We start from the raw sequence: 10,764 nt of genomic DNA, 5'->3' as shown, positions 1-10,764 counted from the left end.
AAAAAAAAAAAAAAAAAAAAAGGTTTTGTGAATTTGTGATTATGTAGAATGTTTGTTCTTTTTTTGCATATAGATCTGTTATACATTATCTTTTTTTAAAAAAATATATTTCTTTATTGATTACAGAGAGGAAGGGAGAAGGAGAGAGAGAGATAGAAACATTGATCGGCTGCCTCCTGTACCCCCCCACCGGGGGATCAAGCCGGCAACCCAGGCATGTGCCCCTGGCCAGGATCGAACCTGGGACCCTTCAGTCTGCAGGCCGACACTCTATCCACTAAGCCAAGCCGACCAGGGCCTCTTATACATTATCTTGATTGCAAAGACTGTGTGCATGTGCCCAGTGTGTATGTACATGCCCTGTGTATGTGTGTGTATGTGTGTGTGTGTGTGTGTGTGAGAGAGAGAGAGAGAGAGAGAGAGAGAGAGAGAGAGAGACTGACTTCACCCTGAGTTCCCTAACTTAAGGTCAGTCCTAGAACTAAGTTACTTTATGTTTTTTGGTGTTTTTTTTTTTATTACAGTAAGAGAATACAAATTAAAATTGTCAAAGGAAATAGGTACAAAAGAAAGAGTCCATAAAAATTATTCTTGCAAGGCGCCAGTTCTCCTCTCCCTTTGAAGTCCTGTGGATAGCAATAATTTCCCCACCTTTATGTGTGAATCATAATACATATGTACTATTACTAACCAGGGGCAGTACTCAAGCCTTTCTTTCCAGGGCTCTTTCTATATTTTATTTTCTATTTAATACTAGAGGGCTGGTGCACAAATTCATGCACATTGAAAGGAAATTAATTAGAAGAAATCTATATTTTAAAAGGCCTGTGGACCTAACGCTGTAATGACCAAAGACCAGCGCGGGTGGGAGGGGCTGTGAGTGTCACGAGGCCCGTGGGAAGGGAGGGCAGGGCTGCGCGATTTTGCGTGCTGGCCTTCTTGTATTTTAATATCGCTGTTCACTCTTTCTCTGTTATAGAAGTGTTAACCAAATTCATGATCGACAATGACAGATGGAAACATATGCGTGCGATTGGCACCTGCAAGAACTTTATATATATAGATAAAGTTGCTTAATTAGACCTGCTTTCTGTTTTAACTAAACTTTTTTCAGCCCAGGGAAACACCCCAACTTCTCTTTCAGTTGTCAGCAACACAGCAGTAAATGTCAACACGAAGCAGATTATTATTATAGATCATTCAGGGAGAACAAAGGATAAGATATTTAACTGCAGCAGTGTTTGACTATATTCTGCACAGTGTGAAAACCTGAAGTCATTTTCAACATCCACCATTTATTACTTCTTTACAGTCTAGTCAACTTTCTAAATCTCTGTTTTCCTGCTACTGAAAAGAAAATAGGATTCCACTGAATCTCCTACCTACCTACTTCAGGACTTCTGTGAGGATCAAATGAAATGAGGCATGGAAAATGTACATTTGGTTATACAGACATTTGGTTACAGTGTAAAATGTTTGCACCTGGCTATAAAGCAATTCTGTTCCTGGGCTGAAGAAACTCCAAGGAGGCTAGTTGGGAGGGAGAGAAAGGCGGGTGTTGCTGCATGATGTCATTACCCAGCACCCACAGCCACCTTTTCAGGGCTGGGCTAGGCTGTTGCAGGCTCAATCCCAGTAGTAGGTCTGTCTCTGTCCCCAGTCCTGTTGGGTCTCTCCCTCTCTCCCCTCCATCTAACTTGGTGGGCTCTGCCCTGTCCTCCTGCGAGGTCTTTTCTGCAGCCTCCCCCTTTCTTCTCTGGAGGTGGAGCTTTCCAAAGGCTGAGTGGGGCGGGGCTGCGGGGGTGGGTGAGGCTATGCAGGTGAGGCAGTGTGGGCGGGGCCAGGCGGCAGTGCAGAGCTCTGCAGGACAAGCCCAGGCAGGGCCTTAGAGGAGAGCTGGGGATACAGGTCTTGGGGAGGAGGATGGAGGGATATGGAGCCTGTCTCGTGGGAGAGGCACCAGGGTCCCCCCATCCAGCATTTTTTCTAGGCCCCTGAGCAGCTGTCACCCTGTGCCCCTCACTGCCTCCCACTTCCTTTCAAGTTTTGGGCTCAATCTCTCCAACACATCCCCACCCCCCTCTCTGCTGTGTCCTACCCACTCTCTTGGAGTAGTTAGTGAAACGTAGCAAAAAAAAAAGAAGCAGCTCTGCCCTAACCGGTTTGGCTCAGTGGATAGAGCGTTGGCCTGTGGACTGAATGGTCCCAGGTTTGATTCCAGCCAAGGGCATGTACCTTGGTTGCGGGCACATCCCCAGTAGGGGGTGTGCAGGAGGCAGCTCATTGACATTCCTCTCTCATTGATGTTTCTAACTCTCTAACCCTCTCCTTCCGATCTGTGAAAAATCAATAAAATATATTTAAAAAAAAAAAAAAAAAAAAGTTCCCATGAAGAAGGGGTGCCGGAGAGCAATATCCCTTGCAATGTTACAAGATGGAAAACTAAAAAAAAGGAAAAAAAAGAAGCAGCTCTGAAGATTATAAATTGTGCACTGAGAACGCCATAGGCTGCAGAGGGTTGTGCAGTCCACGGCTCTCGGATCACCTGTAGCAGCCTCCTGTGCCATGTGGTCCCACCTGGCTCCCGCCCCTACCCACCTCCACCTGGGACTTGGGCCTAACCCTGGGAGCTTCCTGATGGCTCTCACTTTACACTTCACTTTCCAGTCCAGCCCACCAGCGCCCTCAGCAAGGTAACCTATCAGTTGGAGTGTCTGCCCCTGGTGGTTAGTGTGCATCATAGCGACTGGTCGAACTCCCAGCAGAACTCTGGTTAAGGGGGCAATTTGCATATTAGGCTTTTCTTAACATAGGATTACTAATTATATTCTCTATGCTTTATTTTACAAAATCCTGTGAGTATTTATTTTATAACTATCTATCTGTACTTCTCCATCCCTTCACCTGTTTTTCTCAGCCCTGTAAACCTGTGCCCCTCTGGGCACCATCTGTATATTCTCTCTTATCTATGTGTTTCAGTTTTGTGTGTTCATTTATTTGTTCCTAGATTCCACATGTAAGTGAAATTATGTGGTATTTGTCTTTTCCTGACTGACTTATTTCACTCATCCTAATACCCTCTAGGTCAGCAATTTTCAATCTTTTGCCACAAGAATTTTTTTAAAATGGATTTTTTTTTTCTCAGACCATTTTTTTCTTAAATTATCGAATGAAAAATGACAGCGACCAACACAATAATCATCCAGTTTGTCAGATCTGCAAAAATGTACTTTTTGATGGGCCACATAGTTTTAGTAATTAGTTTAAATGTGCAATGAGATGAAAAAGCTGGAAATCACTGCTCTAGGTTCATTAATGCTATTGAAATGGTAGTTTTTTTTTTCTTTCATTTATTTATTTATTTTTATTTATTTATTTTCATCCATGCCGTTGCAAATTGTAAGAGTTCCTTCTTTTTTACAGCAGCATAGTATTCCATCGTGTAGATGTACCACAGTTTTCTAATCCATTCATCTACTGATGGGCACTTAGGCTGTTTCCAGATCTTAGCTATGGTGAATTGTGCTGCTATGAACATATGGGTGCACATATCCTTTCTGATTGGTGTTTCTGGTTTCTTGGGATATATTCCTAGAAGTGGGATCACAGGGTCAAATGGGAGTTCCATGTTTTGTTTTTTGAGGAAACTCCATACTGTCTTCCATAGTGGCTGCACCAGTCTGCATTCCCACCAGCAGTGCACAAGTGTTCCTTTTTCTCCACATCCTCTCCAGCACTTGTCGTTTGTTGATTTGTTGATGATAGCCATTCTGACAGGTGTGAGATGGTACCTCATTGTTGTTTTGATTTGCATCTCTCGGATGATTAGTGACTTTGAGCATGTTTTCATATGTCTCTTGGCTTTCTGAATGTCCTCTTTTGAAAGGTGTCTATTTAGATCCTTTGCCCATTTTTTGATTGGATTGTTTATCTTCTTTTTGTTAAGTTGTATGAGTTCCCTATAAATTTTGGAGATTAGGCCCTTATCAGATATGACGTTGGCAAATATGTTTTCCCACGCAGTGGGTTTTCTTGTTGTTTTGTTGATGGTTTCTTTTGCTGTGCAGAAGCTTTTTATTTTGATGTAGTCCCATTTGTTCATTTTCTCTTTAGTTTCAACTGCCCTAGGAGCTGTATCAGTGAAGAAATTGCTTTGGCATATGTCTGAGATTTTGTTGCCTTTGGATTCTTCTAGAATTTTTATGGTTTCCTGTCGTACATTTAAGTCCTTTATCCATTTTGAGTTTATTCTTGTGTATGGTGTAAGTTGGTGGTCTAGTTTCATTTTCTTGCATATATCTGTCCAATTTTCCCAACACCATTTATTGAAGAGACTATCTTGGCTCCATTGTATGTTCTTGCCTCCTTTGTCAAATATTAATTGAGCATATTGGTTCGGGCTGATTTCTGGGTTCTCTATTCTATTCCATTGATCTATATGTCTGTTCTTGTGCCAGTACCAGGCAGTTTTGAGAACAGTGGCTTTGTAATACAGCTTGATATCTGGCATTGAGATCCCACCTACTTTGTTCTTTCTCAGGATCGCTGCAGCTATTCGGGGTCTTTTTTTATTCCAGATGAATTTTTGGAGAGTTCGTTCTAGATCTTTGAAGTAGGCCATTGGTATTTTAATGGGAAGTGCGTTGAATTTATAGATTGCTTTGGGTAGTATGGACATTTTAATGATGTTGATTCTACCAATCCAAGAACATGGTATGTTCTTCCATCTCTTTATGTCTTCCTCTATCTCTTTTTTCAACGTCCTGTAGTTTTCTGAGTAGAGGTCTTTTACCTCTTTAGTTAAGTTTATTCCTAGGTATCTTAATTTTTTTGGTGCGATGGTAAATGGGATTGTTTTTATAATCTCTCTTTCTGAAAGTTCACTATTGGTGTATAGAAATGCCTCAGATTTCTTGGGGTTAATTTTGTATCCTGCTACATTGCCAAATTCATGTATTAAGTCTAGTAGTTTTTTGATGGAGTCTCTAGGGTTTTGTATGTATAATATCATGTCGTCTGCAAATAAGGACAGTTTTACTTCCTCTTTTCCAATTTGGATGCCTTTTATTTCTTCTTCTTGCCTAATTGCAATGGCTAATACTTCCAGTACTATGTTGAACAGGAGTGGTGAGAGTGGGCATCCCTGTCTTGTTCCTGTTCTTAGGGGAAATGGTGTTAGTTTTTGTCCATTGAGTATGATGTTGGCTGTGGGCCTGTCATATATGGCTTTTATTATGTTGAGGTATGATCCTTCTATTCCCACCTTGCTGAGAGTTTTTATCAAAAATGGGTGTTGGATTTTGTCGAATGCTTTTTCTGCATCAATTGATATGACCATGTGGTTTTTTTCTTTCAATTTGTTTATGTGATGTATTACGTTTATTGATTTACGGATGTTGTACCATCCTTGCATTCCTGGGATAAATCCTACTTGGTCATGGTGTATGATCTTTCTGATGTACTGTTGGATCCGATTTGCTAAGATTTTGTTGAGGATTTTGGCATCTATGTTCATGAGGGATATTGGCCTGTAATTCTCTTTCATTGTGTTGTCTTTACCTGGTTTTGGTATTAGGGTGATGCTGGCTTCATAGAATGAGCTTGGAAGTGTTCCTTCCTCCTGAATTTTTTGTAGTAGTCTGAGGAGGATAGGTTTTAGTTCTTCCTTGAAAGTTTGGTAAAACTCCCCTGAGAAGCCATCTGGTCCTGGGCTTTTGTTTGCTGGGAGCTTTTTGATGACTGCTTCAATTTCTTCCATAGTTATTGGCCTATTGAGATTTTTAGATTCTTCCTGATTGAGTTTTGGAATGTTGTACTTTCCTAGGAATTTGTCCATTTCCTCCAGGTTGTCTAGTTTGTTGGAGTAGAGCTGTCCATAGTATTGTTTAACAATCATTTGTATTTCTGTGGGGTCTGTTGTTATTTCGCCTCTATCGTTTCTGATTTGGTTTATTTGGGTCCTCTCTCTTTGCTTCTTGGTGAGCCTGGCTAGAGGTTTGTCGATCTTGTTTATCCTTTCAAAGAACCAGCTCTTGGTTTCATTGATTTTCTGTATTGTTTTTTTGGTCTCTATGTCATTTATTTCTGCTCTAATCTTTATTATCTCCTTCCTTCTGCTCACTCTGGGGTTTTCTTGTTGCTCTCTTTCTAATTCTTTGAGTTGTAGAGTTAGATGATTTACTACCATTTTTTCTTGTTTTTTGAGATAGGCCTGTAGAGCTATAAACTTCCCTCTCAGGACTGCTTTCATTGTGTCCCATAGGTTTTGGATTGTTGTGTTTTCATTGTCATTAGTGTCCAGGATGTTTTTAATTTCTTCTTTGATGTCATTGGTAACCCAATCAATATTTAATAACATGCTATTCAGCTTCCAAGTGTTTGAGTATTTTGGGTTGTTTTTATTGTAGTTTATTTCTAACATTATGCCATCGTGGTCTGAGAAGAAGCTTTTTATGATTTCAATCTTCTTGAATTTGTGGAGACTTTGCTTGTGACCCAATATGTGGTCTATTTTTGAATATGTCCCATGAGCACCTGAGAGGAATGTATATTCCATGGCTTTGGGGTGAAGTGTTCTGAAGATGTCAATTAAGTCCATCTGATCTAGTGAGTCATTTAGGATTGCTGTTTCTTTGCTGATTGTTTGTCTAGCGGGCTTATCCAGTGGTGTCAGTGGTGTATTAAAGTCCCCTACTATGATTGTATTGTTGTCGATCTCTCCTTTGATATCTTCCAGGAGTTTTTTTATGTATTTGGGTGCTCCTGCATTGGGTGCATATATGTTTACCAGGGTTATATCTTCTTGTTGTATTGATCCCTTTAGTATTATGAAGTGGCCTTCCTTATCTCTTGTTATGGCCTTCACTTTGAGGTCTATTTTGTCTGATATAAGTATTGCTACCCCAGCTTTCTTTTCCTTTCCATTTGCGTGAAAGATATTTTTCCATCCCTTCACTTTCAGTCTGTGTGAGTCCCTTCTAATGAGGTGGGTCTCTTGTAGACAGCAGATGTATGGGTCATGTTTTTTTATCCATTCAGCCACTCGATGTCTTTTGGTTGGAGCATTTAGTCCGTTTACATTTAAAGTTATTATTGAAAGGTACTTGTTTGTAGCCATTTCTTTTTTTGTGTGTGTGGCTGTTTTCTTTCTGAGCTTTTTATTTCTTCTTTTTACACCAGTCCCTTTAGCATTTCTTGCATGGCTGGCTTGGTGGTGATAAACTCCCTTAGCCTTTTTTTGTCTGTGAAGCTTCTTATTTCCCCTTCAATTTTGAATGATAGCCTTGCTGGATAGAGTATTCTTGGATTCAGTCCTTTGCTTTGCATCACTTTGTAGATTTCTGTCCATTCTTTTCTGGCCTGATGTGTTTCTGTTGAGAAATCATTTGATAATCTAATGGGAGATCCCTTGTATGTAACTTTCCGTCTCTCTCTTGCAGCCTTTAAGATTCTCTCTTTGTCCTGAACATTTGCCATGGTAATTATGATGTGTCTTGGTGTGGGTCTTTTCGGGTTCACCTTGTTTGGGACTCTCTGTGCTTGTGTGACTTTTTTCTTCCCCACTTCAGGGAAGTTTTCTGATATTATTTCTTCGAGTAGGTTTTCTAATCCTTGTTCATCTTTCTGTTGTTCTGGCACCCCTATTATTCGTATGTTGTTTCGTTTCATGTTGTCCCAAAGCTCCCTTAGGCTCTCCTCCTGTCTTTTAATTTTTTTCTCCAATTGCAGTACAGTTTGGGTGTGTTTTGCTTCCTTGTCTTCTAATTCACTAATTCGGTCCTCCGCTTCTCCTAGTCTACTGTTGATACTTTCAATGGTGTTTTTTATTGCAGCTATATCGCTCTTCATTTCTTCTTGGTTCTTACCTAAGTTATTGATTTTTTCATCCATTCCTTTTTGATTGTTACATAGGTATTGATTTTTTCATCTGTTTCTTCTTGCTTCTTGCCTAAGTTGTTGATTTTTTCCCCCCAACCGGTTTATGCACTCTAGGACCCTTAATCTGAATTCTTTTTCTGTCATGTTGCATGCCTCTGTATCACTTAGCTGCTTTTCTGACGAGTCCTCCTTTTCTTTTCTTTGGGGGTTTCTTTGTCTACCCATGTTTGATCTCACCGACAGATCTAGATGTTGAGTCATTCAGGGGCTGCTCCTTGGGTGGCAGTGGCTCTTCGAGCTGTGGTTGCTTCTCGGGCGGTTGCGGTAGCAGCTGCTCCTCAGTTGGCAGCAGCTCCTCTGGTGGGTGCTATTCACAGCTGTGGTGGCTCTTCTGGCTGGTGGGGGGAGGCTTCACATGCAGCTGCTGATCCTCAGACAGGGGGTGTGGTGATCAGGAGGCTGCTGTTGCTTGGATCTTTCTGTGAGAAGCAGGACTCCACTTAGTCGCGCTGTTCCAGATCTAGTGTCTTCAGGTTCGCAGCCAATCTCTGGATGCCGGGTCTTTGGGTGTACAGTATACCTTTTGAAAAAACAGCTACTCAAGATGGCGCGGTCTCCGCAGCTGAGCCGGTACTACGGGTAAGATTTTAGCCGCAGTCTCCAGCTTTCAGTCCGCTTTCTCCAGGATTCCTCTTCCTTTCCCGGCTGCAAACTGTCTCTCAGCTGAATATCCTCTGCTTATTCGGGCTGTATGTTACCCACTTCAGCTGCTCACCCTAACAGTTCCGGGACAAGGCATGGGACACGTCCGTCTATACCTCCGCCATTTTTTTTCTTTGGTAGCGGTTTTTTTTTAATGGGCAAGTAATATTCCATTGTATATATGTACCACAACTTCTTTACCCACTATCTACTGATGGACGCTGGCTTCCTTCCATAGCTTGGTTATCTAGCTGTATAAATCTCTAATATGCAAATAGATTGGACAGTGGAACAACCTAACAACTTGTCACTATGACTGTTACTGACCACCAGGGCGTGCGCGTGCGGAACACGGCGGGCGTTGGGAGTAACGGGATGCTGGAGCAGGTGAGCAGTGGCTCCAGACCAAGACAGGACAGTAGTTGTCATTGGGACGAGCCTTTGGTGGTTACTGACAATTTTTTGTTCCTGTATGCTGCAGTCCTGCCTTGCGCTTGCACCTGCTGCCGATGCCAGTCCCACTTGAACCTGCTACCAGTTCCAGAGCCGCTGCTCGTACCTGCTGTTGGTGCCTGGCATCAGCCATGATCACTCGGGGCCGTCAGTGGGTATGAGCGGCAGCTGCGGGCCCCGATTGCCCCTGGGGGCTTCTCCACCTCCCCCTACTACTGAGGGGCGATTGGGTCCGGCAGCTGCCTCTCACACCTGCTGCCAGCGATCTCCCCGCTCTCATCCGCTGCCGGCCCCAGAGCTGCTGCTGGCACTAGCCGCAATCGCTCCACGCTTTCCTTGCATGGGAGCGGTGGCAGTGGGAGCGGTACTGCCGGCAGATAGGAGACCGGGGGCCACAGCAGTAGCAGCCAGATAGGGGAATGGAGGATGGGCCGAGATCCACCCCTGTGCCCACACAGCCTAGTGGCTAACAGGTCCTTTCAAGGTGCATAAATTCGTGCACTGGGCCCCTAGTTTTAAATAACATAGCAATGATCATAGCGGTGCATGTATTCTTTCAAATTATTTGGGTTATTTTGAATATATATGCAGAATTGGAATAGCTGGGTTATAGGCAGTCCCATTTGTTAATATTTTGGGCACCATCCATACTGTTTTCTATAGTAGCTACACCAGTGAGCATTCCCACCAATAGTGTAGGAGAGTATTCTTTTCTCCACTTTGTCCCAGAAACTGAATTGTTGATGAAAACTATTCTGATAAGTGTGAAGTGCTGTGTCTTTGTGGTTTTAACTGGCACTTATATGATATTTAGTGACATTGAGCATCTTTTTATACATTGATTGGCCATCTCTATGTCCTCTTTGGGGGTATCTCTATTTAGATCCTCTGTACATTTTTAAATTGGATTGTTTGTTTTTTTAGTTTCAACTAGTGGCCCATTGCACGAAGATTTGCGTGATAGGCCTTCCTTCCCCTGTCTGCCAGCACCGGTTTTCCTTTGGCACCCGGGACCCAGGCCTTTGGTCCGGCTACAGCAGCGAGGCTTGGCTTCTCAGCTCCGGCTGCTCCCAGTCCCTCCTTTTTTTTTTTTTTTTTTTTTTTCCAGCTCCTTGAGCAGAGGCCAGGGCTGGGTGGAAGCTTGGGTTGCATCTTCATCCACTGAGTGGGTTGTTTTTATGTTTTGTTGATGGTTTCCTTTGCTGTCCAAAACTCTTTAGTTTGATGTAATCCCATCTGTTTTGTTTTCCTTGCCCAAGGAGATTTATCAGAAAAAATAATTGCTTAGAGAAATGCCTGTGATTTTAATGCTTATGTTTTCTATAACAGTGGTCCCTGACTGGTGGTCCGTGAGGTCTGAAAGGTTGGAGATGGCTGTTCTATACCATAGGAGCTTTATGGTTTCAATTCTTTTTTTTTTTTTAATATATTTTATTGATTTTTTACAGAGAGGAAGGGAGAGGGATAGAGAGTTAGAAACACTGATGAGAGAGAAACATCGATCAGCTTCCTCCTGCGCACACCCCACTGGGTATGTGCCCGCAACCAAGGTACATGCCCTTGACCGGAATCGAACCTGGGACTTTTGCATCCGCAGGCCGACGCTCTATCCACTGAGCCAAACCCGTTAGGGCTCGTATCAATTCTTTTTTTTTTTTTAAACTATTGTCTAGTTACATTTTTAAAAAAATATATTTTATTGACTTTTACAGAGAGGAAGGGAGGGGGATA

General features: G+C 42.4%; 1 protein-coding gene across 2 annotated transcripts in view; it reads left to right on the top strand.

The window, feature by feature from the left end:
- LOC102260650 (histone demethylase UTY-like) overlaps window positions 1-10,764 on the top strand; it is a 306,332-nt gene that overhangs the window by 134,876 nt on the left and 160,692 nt on the right. The gene's annotated exons all lie outside the window — the stretch shown is intronic.

The sequence above is a fragment of the Myotis brandtii genome, unplaced genomic scaffold (genome assembly GCF_000412655.1).
Source record: "Myotis brandtii unplaced genomic scaffold, ASM41265v1 scaffold1052, whole genome shotgun sequence".
NCBI lineage: Eukaryota > Metazoa > Chordata > Mammalia > Chiroptera > Vespertilionidae > Myotis > Myotis brandtii.
The sequence above is the reverse complement of the archived record's forward strand: the minus strand, read 5'-3'. Positions and strand labels throughout refer to the sequence as shown.